This window comes from Homalodisca vitripennis, chromosome 7, assembly GCF_021130785.1.
Source record: "Homalodisca vitripennis isolate AUS2020 chromosome 7, UT_GWSS_2.1, whole genome shotgun sequence".
Classification (NCBI taxonomy): Eukaryota; Metazoa; Arthropoda; class Insecta; order Hemiptera; family Cicadellidae; genus Homalodisca; species Homalodisca vitripennis.
Genome location: NC_060213.1, coordinates 37,942,477 through 37,955,421, shown reverse-complemented (window position 1 = coordinate 37,955,421; position 12,945 = coordinate 37,942,477).

The following is a 12,945-nucleotide window of genomic DNA, read 5'->3' as shown; positions in this document are numbered from 1 at the left end:
TATTGGTATGTAGATTAAATGGTGTCACTATATATTTTAATCTGACGTCCTAGAAATACTCGTATGTTTTCGGTGAGGTCTATATGTTTTAACAATCGTGTTGTGACGAGTGGTCACATTTCCCCACCACGCTAGGTACACACGTGCTTGCCGCGTGACCAGGGCGTAGGACCATGGCGCGTTAGGAGATTTTTTTACGTGGCTTCTTCCCCAGTAGGCCTATCCACGTGTGTAAAGAGACCCAACCATCGCTCTTTACGGTGGTAGCCATTCCCATGACAAATCTGCTACCTCCCAACATATTTTTTTTGTACCTCACCTCTCAGTGAGATAGATTTTATACTTTATTTTTTTATTTATTTTTTTATTGTATCCATTGCAAAGTTCAAACAGTTCACTATACTCGGAGAAGTCTTTCAATTCACTCTACTAAAAAACGTAAAATGGGTCTTTGTACTTATTTTTATTCCTCCTCCGTGTACCTATTCAAAGCAAACACAAAGTGATCCTCAACTCAATGCCTAACCTCTCTCTGGTCTCTTTACTAATAATACAAGGAGATATACTAAATGCCTATTACTGAAAAACTGCTCAGGTACTTTTACTATAGTTTTGCTGTCACAATTAAAAGCCCTATCAATGTTTCCACATTAACGAATGTCCTTCTCAAGCGCATCATCAAAACACGTAAGAGGTTTAATTTAGATGCTGCATGAAAGGTATAATCCCTTCTTTGGCCTATACTTTGATGTTTAATTGTAATTCCAAAGTGATCAGTAGGTGAGGCTCCATCCTTTATATGATCGACAATGTACTCTGAAAATGCTAGGGGCCAATCTATTGAGTCAATGGAGAGGTCAGTATAAACGTTAGTTCTTCACGTGTGGTACGAAACCTCTCACTTCTGTTAACCACATTTCTAGATTCAAGCTTAAGGAAGGTTGCCATGTTAACGCTCTGAGTGCTCATTTGCGAATGAACATGAGACGAGTCATCTACAAATGTATAAAATAAAACTGTTGGTATCCACCTGTAAGCCCCTGTGTAGTGCATGTGAGTGTTTGCGGGGCATAATTATTTAAAGCTCCTAGAACATTCTGAATTTTGCGGTGAAATTACAGAGTGAATAGTGTTTGATGGATATGTCAGCGTGTAATGTATTGAAGTGGACCCTGAGATCACACATAAGAGCATATTTAAGTGACGTAGAAAAAATCGGTAATGGTAAAATGTTTGTGATAATTGACTTTATCCATACACTGGAAGGTATTTTTTGTTATTAAAAAACATAAACAAATATAAAATGCTAACATTCGAGCAAATAACTATGTAATGACGTATCTAACAGTTTGCTGTATCAGATGGCTTAAGAAGAGGGAAATCAGCGTTTATCGGCTCCGTCATCCAGTACACATTCAATGTGGTCACTATATTACGACGATCACGGTCCCAGGACTTACAGAGTTTGCCTTAGAGACCTCGTTCATGCTGAGCCGTTCGGAGCATAGACTTGTTCCATCTCCATGCCCAAGTCCACGCATCCTACTGAGTCCCACATTCACTCCTTCAAATCAGTTCTCACCCTCCACACTGTCCAAGGGTCAACCTCTCCCGGGCTTACGGGTTTTAAACCGGCCGTGAAAGAGGTCGAACTGCTCCAGGACTTACAGGTTTTACGCCGGCCTTAGAAGCAGAAGCTCCCTTGACGCGAGGGTGATCAAACATTCACACTTATGTGACATTTGAAGGTAAAGATGACGGGGGGAGATATACACTCAAAACATTTGTATTTTGCACTTTCGGCCAACCACCCAAAGAAGGGTCTGGAGTGCAAAATTATATGTAATGGCTGCAATAATACAGTACATTTATCTAGTATTTAAAAAGTTCTTTTGTACGTAATTGAAAATACCTGTATAATAAAATAATTTAAAATTTTTACTCGTTGTCAGCTCTCATAACATAATTCAATACTAGTACACATCTGAAGGAAGCGGTTAAACGAAACGTTCGGTCAACAACCAACGGATTGTGGTGGGTTATAATTACATTTAATCTCTCTCTATGTATGTCTCAGGATTTGTAATGAAATTTTAAACGTTGTGATTGGTGAAAATGTAGTTTTTTTAAACATGTTAGAGTGTTAATTTTTGTTTCTTAAATCCAAAACGGTACAGTATCATAGGGTCTTCAAGTCTCCTTTTGGGGCCTGTAATTTTAAAAGACTTTGTTTCTTTGACTGTAACAATGTCTTTGTCCTTGGTTTCGTCTTATTCTGTTCTCTTCTATGTCCACTGAGTCAAATGAATTACTCAGAACTAATGCTTTCAATGTTTCGAAATTTAATTTTTTCGCTAGTTTTTAAATTTAGAGTAAGGCCTTTTATATTTACAAACTTCAACTAGTGCGTTTTTTATTTGTTGACCAGACAAGATAGGCGTAAGTCTTGGGGCCTCCGGAAACAAATTCTACTATGTATGACCCTGGACCATAGTCAGCCAACTCGTCGGTCATTTCGCCCAAGTAGTCCCCTGTGGGGACCTTGTGCATACTCTCCCTGTGTACGTAAAGGACACTGTCTGTATCATAGTAAAGAAACTTGCCTCCCTAACTTTTCTAAGTGTTCATACAGTTTTAATCGAGCATGTGACGTTGTAAATGCTGCAACCACAACATTCACTGTCCTTAGGGCTTCTGCGGCTTCTTCAATATGCTGCCAGTTCACAATTAGTACAGTATCGTTTAATAATTTGAGTAGTATTTACATCTATTTCAGGGTTGGACAGCAACTGAAAGTATTCAAAGGGGTCTCTTATGATTGATGTTTTTGTCTGATTTTCCCTTTGACCAAATTTACCCCAGAAAGAATTTAACATCAATTTAGCAAGGGAGCGAAGACCTCCGTTCTTTTCAATTTTGAAAGGGTCAAGTCTGACACCTTCGTGTTTCATAATAATTTTGAACGTACTTAGCCTTGTCCTCTTCAGTGAGGCCACCAAGAGGGGTAGCCCGATGCCTCCTGTTTAATCTTGAGAAATTTGTTTACAATAAAATCCGTAAAAAAGACCACCGTCTTCGTAAGTAATAATTTTATAATCCCAAAAGTTCGTACATTTCTAAAATGGTATACCCCTTCTCTACAGCCTTTCTCATTTCCTGCATTTGTCCATGTCCCTATCAATGCTCTTTCTTCGATGTTATGGTTACAGTCTGTGTTTTAGCATTTCTAGACCACATGTACGGCATAAAACAAACATTAATTTATTGTTCATGCGTGCTGGAAGGACGGGATGGTACAAATTTAGTGGGAGGCAATACTTTTACATTTCATGAGACCTTCGGCCTCCATGCCTCTTTCTCTACACTTCCTTGTCCCCTACATATAATTTTTGGATGGGAATAAAACATAAGGAGAAAACTTATTGACAAACGGGGTACAAGGAGCAAACGACTACATACTGAATTGTTTCCCCGTCCTCGCAACTTGTGATAAGATTTTGCATTGCCTGTTCTGCCCCCCAAAAAGGCATCTTGGGATTGAGTGGGAGTGTGTTTAGAATGGGGAGAAAATTTAGATAATCCAATTTTTGTTCTTTCTTTAAATGATTGAATTTACACTCCCACATTTCAATTTACTTCATAGTCAGATGCTCGGAGACGAGCCATTTTAGCTTTGGTTCTCTCGAACCTTAAGTGCAGGGAGTCGGAAGGGTCCTCTTTGAGTGGTTCTTCTCTATTAAATGAAAACATTTCGGGCACCCATGGAAATAACAGCCCTGAAATTCATAGATTCGTTCTCCGTCAAAACCGTCTACTTTTAATCCCTCGATTTTTAACTTCTCTGTCCCTCCCCGCATGCTGAATGCGGACACTACGCTGTTCTTCCTCCCAGCTCAGCCATTGTAAAAGCAATAGGCGATTGGTTATCAACCATACGGTATCCGTTCTTTGGGACTAGACCAATAGTGTTGGCTTTGAGAAAAATTCCGTCTAAAAACCAAATTACAGGCACTGGCAATGGTGACGGCTTCCATGAATGGATCTACATTACATTCTTTCAGAAACATGTTTCTAAACTTAATACACGCTTGCGCCAGTATCTCCACATCGGAGATACAGTACTCGACCAACTCTTTTTGAAAGTCAAAAACTACATTTTGGTTAAGTTGGTCGTTGTGCAATTTTCAAAATCTTTGTAAGTCTTTTCAAACATTGATTCAGGGCAGTAGTACTCCTTGGGTGGTATGGGGCCCACATAATTTTGGTTTGCCAAAGTGTTTGAAAAGATGAGGGAAGTAACCCTTCTTCTTCTCCGGGGGGAGATTCAAAGGCTTTGGGTAGTGCAGAGAGGGCCATGGGGAAATAATTTAGCGAATCGATAAATCTAAACGTTATCCAGTTCCATAAGAATGACTTTTAGTGCCACGCATAATTAGCTCTGGAGTGAATTTTGTTTGTTCGAGAACGTACTTTAACAGAAATTGAAAAATCAAAACCCTTACCGTTATGAGCCATTGCACATACGTTTTTGAATTTTTTTTCTCTCCTCCATTACGTAATTCATAAATTGATTCACAGGATCACTATCAAAGATCTTTGTTCGGTCTTTGCACATTTCACAAGATTTACCATTAATACATTTCCAACAAAATTGTTGAGAAAACACAAAGGTTAACTTTATGAAACTCTAGATTCTTCCGTTAAAAATTTCATCTTGACGGGTCTCTTAATCAAAGAAAATGAAAAGAAAGTCTTTGGTTTTTGGTTTGTTTGTGTCGACCCGCATGTAACATTGATGGTTTGGGGGCATGAATTCGTTACAAATTTTGCAAAAAACTTCACCGCACACATGTTTTGACTTACGGTTGTTCAAAAAACACAAGTCTTTGGCACTGTAAGCATTTTTTTTACGGACTTACAACGTTCACTCTTATGAGCCGCAAAAACAGTTCTGATTTTTCATGGTCATGTTACAGTCAGGGCATAAAATTCCCCCATGCTCCTCTTTACAAGGCGGAGAGACTGTCTGGCACGCATGGACAGATATTTGAACACCTGTGTTTTCAGCTTTGTGGTCGTAAGGGACATGGCATGCTTCGCAGAAAAAATGGCACGCAAAAGCTGCAGTTAGGCTAGTTATTTACATTATAATGGCCTTCGTGATACAACAAGTTTATTTTGTACTGAGCATCGGAGTTAGTACCTGAAAAATAAACATCTCGACCCTTATTATCGTAATTAATAAAACTGTAATATTGTACTTTTTGAGGGGGGTCTTGAAATTTTGAAAGTTCGGGGATCCCCGAGCTCCCTGTTCAGGCATTTGTATCCGGCTTTAGTCATCAGTTTTCGGGCTCTAAAAGTCTGTCGCTTACCCTTGTCTTCACGTATAGCCTTGAATTGAGGATCTTTTTTGGCATAGGCTTTTGCTACCACTATAGCTCGGGGCAGACACAGATTATCACTATTCTTAATGACTACGATTACCATTACGTGCCTTTACATTCTTCTTGGAAATTATTGTACAAACCTGGTCTTCTGAGGCCACCACTGCCTACTGGAATATTGGTGCGGGTGCACTTAACTCTAAATGTGTCCATGGACTTAATCGAATCCGTATTACTTTGGATAAGTTTTCCAAATATATCCCAAATTATATCCCCGTGAACTTGATTTGCAGGTCTATAAGCGATATATCCGGAATCTTTTGGTCCTAAAATTCAGAGAATCTAAAGTGAAGCCTAGGTAGTCATATTCGGTAGTACCGGCTTTCGCCTTTTCGACAATACTCCCAAAACCCTTTTTAATCCAATCAAGTTCGGACACTCCTTTGGGTACTGGGTTAAACTTGAAAACTGTTTTCTGACCCATATGTTCTAAACCTTCTACAGTAGGTTTCACCGGTATGCAAAACTTTTACGGGATCCATGTTGTATGTAATTAGCTCTAAAATAATACAGCAAGCAGCTTTTGATACAAGCTTTTGGAATGGGTGTTGACTGTTTCAAGGTCACGTCTAAGAATGACAAGAAGACCACGTCACGCATTTAAGTAAGTGTAGGAGGTGCGCAATGCGCAGTAAACTTTTTTACAGTGCACTGTGGTATGATGTAATAACCGAAATAAATTACACAAAACTTGATTATAAATACGACACACAAATAAATTAATGAAATCTATGTTGGATTTGTCACTACGATACAAACACAGTAACACAACGAATTAACTTGTTCACTTTCATAAAAACACAATAACACTGTATTAGATTTAAAGAAGCAATAGTATAAACACTTTAAGAACACACACAGTGTAAAGGAGTTTAATGTCTGTGTGATCGCTAAATAAAGTACAAGCACTTAATAAACTGAAAATGTAAATAAAACTCCTATAAGCTAATTTTACTTTTATAAAATTTCTTGTCTTGATATCGACTCTGTATACACAATGTTGTGCAATATCAAGGAACAGAGCGACATAGGTCTTACCTCTTTGGGACGTTCCCACCTCCAGACCTGGGCGCAGACAGGGAAAATTCTCCTGCCGCCCTGTGTAGTAAACACCGACCCAATTCAGAGTTGCTTGGCGGCTATTTTAGACCAATCTGAGACGCGGCTTATTTTTGAACCAATTAGAGGTCCCTCTTCAAAAATTTGCGGTTGCAGACTGTTGAGCCGTTTACTCGTCTGGGTTTTTTACATGTATAACCGCCAAACCTCAATCATCGCATCACTGTACTGATTTAACTAAATTCAAAAGTATACGAAAGCCGGGTATTACTGTTTTTCTTTTTTTTAAAATAGACTAAATAAAATAATTAAAGCTCTTTAACATCACACTCGGGAGAAAAATTTTTAAAACTTGTATTACACACTCGAATGCAGTACCTAATGTATTATTTCCGAACTGTAATTCAGTGATGTGCAGATATCCCGTGCTGTACTGAGAAGATGTTATTATACATAGTTATTAAGTATTTTACATATATGTTGTAGAAAATGAATTATCAGAGTCCGGAAAAAGGGGATAGCAGGTAACCGCAAAACCGCTAAACTGTTCCGTTACCGATGCAGTGTCATGAGCCGGTGAGCAATTGGGTAAGTCCACTGATGGTCCGTAGAATTTTCCATAAAAGTGGCTAGTTATAGGATTATAATATAAAAACATTAGTAAGAAACGCGGTCCTCGAGACGATTGGGACTAATAACCCTCTGTATGCGTCTCTGTTATAAATAAATTAAAAGTAAGGGAACAGCTAGGAAACCAGAGGTGAAGGTATGATGGGTCAATTTAGATGTCCCAAGTATAATCGACAATCATATAGGATTACACACGGTAAAAGCTTAAATTGTAAGTGGGATGGGTATTCCGTATTAATGCTACGCCCGCTTGTTATATTATAGAAAATGAGAGCACCTGGCCGTTTGATAAGTGATGGTGGATTTTTAACCGTGGATAAAAAGTTGGAGTGTGCCCGTAACAGGTGAGGCGTGGGTTAAGTGAAAACAAAAATACATTGAATTTAATATGGAAACTAAATGTCTTAAGCAGTAGTTTTTGAAAATTAAAGTGTATGGTGCTTTGTTATGAAAATACTGAAATACGGTTCTTTATTAATTACCGGTTAAGTCTGCCTTGAGAGTTGGGGTCCCGGAAATTGGAAGTGATAGACCATCCAAGTGAAAGGTAACATGGAAAAATTAGGGTTCTCCCGTTGCATGGGCTTGCGTGGGATAAGAGTATGATGAAAGTACTTCCGTAGACATTAGGTGTCCAGGTATTGAAAACCATATGCAACGGGCCATTGATCGGCAAATAGTAGGTCGCTCAGAAGGTTACGCCTCGGTGTTATAAACGCTGTTAGCTTGAGACTAGGACCTTTCGGCTGCTGAGAATATCCTGTTGGGAAAGTTACTCGTAAATATTTAAGCATTACACTTTCAGGTTAATGTAAATGAATATTTGGTCATTAAAAATGAGAAGTCCCGTGTTAGGCCTGGGTTTTCTTTTTAAATGGGGGACCTCCGGTATGTTAGCATAATTGAACGCAAATGGTCAAAGGTTTGAACCCTACGAAGGTAATGGCTAAGCTGAAGCATTGGTGCGATTTGTGCTCGGTAAATACTCGTATATGGAGATTAATTACGGTAAAAGGTGTTAACTATATGTGTGGGGAACCCAGTACAAGGGTATTAATGGTGGGTGAAGGACAAATTTGTCGTAATGAGGTACCGCTACGCGTAGTGAGGTTGGTGGAGTTCACGTGGAGTTATGGGTAAAGGGCTAAGAGGACGTGGTGTACGACATATTATATGGGATGCCTGTTTGGACCTATTGTGGGATTTCTAGTCGGTAATGTGTAAGAAGTGGTCTAAAATTGGGTATGGGTTGATACCCCTGGGTAAAGAGTACGGGAGGCAATATTGGGAAAGTGTTTGTTGTCCCCGTCCAGTGGTGAGGGGTGGGAGGGCCCTGAAGACGCTAGGGTACACGAAGATATAGGCGCATCACACACGTGAAATGGGCTCGGGGGAAGTTAGAAATCATAGTATGTGCAATAATCCGTAGTTTAAAGAGCGAGGTAATGGGAAAGGAACAATAGGGAATAAGATGTGAAGCCCTCTGGCAGGATTCCGTTAAGAAAAGTAGGTCTTAGCAATGTACAGGAGACGTGACTATTGCAGGGCCTATGTGGTACATTATGGTCCGGTAAAATTGTAAAAAATCTGGGGGTATAGATGCCTTTATGCCTGACTAGGAGTACCGAAAGTGTGGGGGCCTCGGTTTAGGGTGGCGGGAATGAGGGCCGCGAAGAAGCCTTTGGGGTAACACGATACGAGAGAGAGAGGAGAGATGAGAGAGAGACGAGAGAGAGAAGAGAGAGAGGTGGGAGGGCTGTAGGTGTATACACCACGTAAAGGTCAGGGGGGATGTTGAGAAATCAATAGTATGTTGCCAATATCCGTAGTAAAGAGCCGAGGTTATGGGAGACAATAGGAAAGTTTGGGTATGTGGAAGCCTCTGCAGGATCCGTTAGAAAAGTAGGTCTTGAGTCATGTCCAGGATGACCGGGCTATTGCAGGCCTATGGTGGGTACATTGGTCGGGTAAACATGTTAGAATCTAAAAATCTGGGTATTTGGCATTTAATGCCTGAACTAGGACGTGGATAAAGTGTGGGGCCACGGCAGGGTGCGGGATGAGGGCCGAAGACGCCTCTGGGTACACGAGAGAGAGAGGAGAGAGAGAGAGAGAGTAGAGAAGAGAGAGAGCAGAGAGAGAGAGAGAGGTGGGAGAGGGCTGTAGGTGTATTACCACACGTAACAGGTCAGGGAGTGAGAAAATTCCATAGTATAGTGCAATATCACGTAGTTAAGAAGCCGAGGTTATGGGAGACAATAGGAAAGTGTGGATAGCCTCTGCAGGGATCCGTTTAGAAAAGTTAGGTCCCCCCCCCCACCCTTAGCATGTCCCAAGGGAGACGGGCTTAAATTGCAGGCCTATGTGGTACATTTGGTCCGGTTAAAATGGTTTTTAAAAAAATCAGGGGTATTGGAGCTTTATGCCTGACTAGGAAGTGGAAAAGTGTGGGGCCACAGGCAGGAGTGAGGATGAGGGGCCGAAGAAACGCTTGGGTACACGAGAAGGAGGTGGAGGCCTAGTAGGCGTTTATACACCACGGTAAAAGATCGGGGGATTTAGGAAAATCCCGTAAGTAATTGATGCCAATATCCGTGGTTAAGAGCCGAGGTTAAGAGTAGGAGTACATAGAGCAATAGTGTGAGTTTTCTGCGATAGCGACCATTAGAAATAACAGGTGTAGGGTCCGGGAAATAAACGGGCGATTCGCAGGCCCTATGTCGGTACATTGGGACTGTTAAATTGGTCAAAATTCGGGTGCAAAGAGCGATAACTCGCTCGGCTATGGGAAAAAAAAAAAAGTTACTGGAAGGCAATCGAAAAGTGTAGGGTCTCGGCACAGGGTTAAACGAGTACACGGTTTTAAAAGATCATTCCATTCATCCGATAAAAGATTAGGCGATCAGCAGTACCGATTTGGGTATAAGTTTGGAACCCTGTGAGGGACCTTGATTCAGGGTGTGGGTTTCGCAAGAAAAGACCGGGGGTATTAGATGGGATTGGCTAGATCCCCTGGAGTGGAGTGTTTTATAAAATAACTAGATGTGGGCAATATATGTGGTTAAGAGTATTGGCAGGCATATTTCGAAATTGTTTGGGCAAGGGCCGTTAGAAATGTGGGTGCCGGTTTTTGTTCATGCATTTCCCGGTACTCGAAAAGGATGGGTGACGGAATATGTCGTGCATGGCCCGGGATAAAAGGTTTAGGCGGTCAAAAATCCGTGGTGAATTGGGCATTTAACGCCAGGTCTCGGAAGTGCGGGTAGGCAGTAGTGGACAGTGTTCGGACTCCTGTACGGGAGCCATCAGATACCGCGGTGTGGCGGGTGTTTAAAACTCTCAGGTACTCATAAAAGGTGAGTCTGGTCAATTAGGCTTCGGACCACGGGACCCTGTGGACTGGGTTGGTTAAGCAGTACAGAAAAGTCAGAGGTTACAGTGTGACAAACAGGAATGTCTAGGTTGAGATAAGTCGTACGGAAAACACAAGAAGTACTGTGGTTTAGGAAAAACACCGAACGAATGTACCTTCCCCCTCCATAAGAGACAATCACCCATTGGCTGAGGGGCGGGGAACCAGGAGGTGACCAGGGGGTGGTGTAGGAGGGGGTTGTGGGTTGGGGGCCCAGGGGCATGGGCCTAGCCGCCAATTGCTGCCCCTCTCATTTGATCCAGAGGACTGATGGTGGTTGTGGCGGGGGTAGGGGTGCACGGGGGCGTGGCCCTAGCCGCCATTTTTGCTGCTCTCTCAATTGATCCCAGAGAACGATGGTTTTGGGGTTTTTTTTGGGGAGTGGGTGCAAGGGGGGGCGGTGGCCCTAGCCGCCATTGCTGCTCTCTCACATTGGTCCATGAAGTAACTCCATAATGGAGCCCATGTTAGCGCTCGATCCGCGGGAGGTCTATCTGCAATTGCTACAGTTTTAATAAATTATCTCTGTGCTTAAAAAAAAAGATTTAAAAATAAACATAAAAAATTCTGAAAGACAAATAAAAAGAGGATAATTGCATAAACATTTTATTATCATATTTGGTTTTTAACAATTATTTTTCCTGTTAATTATTTAAAATAAATGAAACGCTACATTCTTCCAGTTGATATAAAAAATTACGGCTAGCCTACTTTAGGAAATATAATTAAAATAAAATTGTAGTTTCAGGAAATTCAGTAGTTTCAAAATTACAGTTATTAATATAAAATTGTTCCCCACTGAAATATCCTAAAAATTTATCCCGGCAATATTGTTAATTTTATTATGAAAATAATGCCCCGTAGAAGAGGTGAAAGGATACACCGTCATATTTTTACACGTATAGGGAAAAACCCTAACAAAGTACTTGGGAAAGGTGCCCGAAAAATATATCTCGAAAACAGGGCTCTGATAAAAGCCTAATTGTGCTGTGTAGAATTTGTTTGATAGTGTTTGGGGTTAGGACTACAGTTTCAAAATCATCTATTCTAGAACGAAGGTATAAAACTTTTTATTTGATTTTACTATATTCGGTCCATGTTTCTTTCTATCATAATAATCCCTAGCATTATAAGGATAAGAATTAATTCATACTTGATTTTTTTTAATTTACCCTAGGTACATCAATTCAAAGTATGATTATGTTTACAATCAGCCTTTTAATAATTCCGCCCAAAGATACCGCACCCAGAACACAAAAACTACCAACCATTTAAACTTTTAAGTTTAATTGCTAAGGGTTTGGTTGGTCTTTAACGTATGTAAGTATTTATTTTGTTTATTGTCCACTGCTTGGTATGCAATTTTGGTTCCAATATGGCAACAATTTTATTTAATTAATAAAAAAAAAATACAAACCAAAGACGCCAACAGCCAAGGGAAAAAAATGAGAAATGAGATTTTTAGAATGCGTATTTAATTATTTCTTTGATATGAAAAAACCCCTGGTCTTACGTGTGGTAATGGAATTTTTAATTTTATTGAGTACATTTATAGATCAATACAAAAATTTTATAATACTTCTCAGCTCGTCCAAAAATTAACACCTACTTTCTTCTTATTGACACCCGGAAAGTACTAACTTACCTTACACTGACCCATCAGGGTACAAAATCCTCACTTAATGGAAATAAATATAGGAACTAATCAAATGTAGAGTCCATTGCAGATCATTCTGACTTATTACAGTGTGCCTTGTTGTTCTAATATGTATTCAATCATTGAGACAAGTTAATTTATTTATTTTTGTGGACATATTTGTTGCTGATGGATAATCGATAAGGTATATATTGATTTACTGACCCAGCAGTAGTACGCTCATCTTTGTCCGTTATATTACGACCCAAGTTTAGTTTCCATGTCTGCTGGATAAAGGATCCCCTTGCAATAAATGTATCCTCTTCAAAATTTATTGTATTACTTACATCTTAATGATTTTTGGGTTTAGTTCCATAAAAAACCACAAATAAAACAGACTGCCGCTATGGTCACGGAAAGAAAATTTTGTAAGAATCTATGATAGAAAACCACCTCTATCCTTTCCTAAATTGATAGGATTTTAGGAAATTATCAAAACTGGAAAACAAGATTGTTGGTCGAAAATTATCCCAAATAGTTTGCTTTGTTTTCTGGGTATCACAACAACTATATTTTCTGTCAGCGTTATAGGACATACCCTCCTTTTTTTTTCACGAATGCGTGCAGGGCCTACATAATAATTTCAACTATTATTAATGGGTGGGCGTACTACACTACAGCCCGGCTACCCGACAACAGTTGGCCTTGAAAGACTTAAAAAGCAATTGATCGACAGCTCTGGAAAACTTACGTTGAGTTTC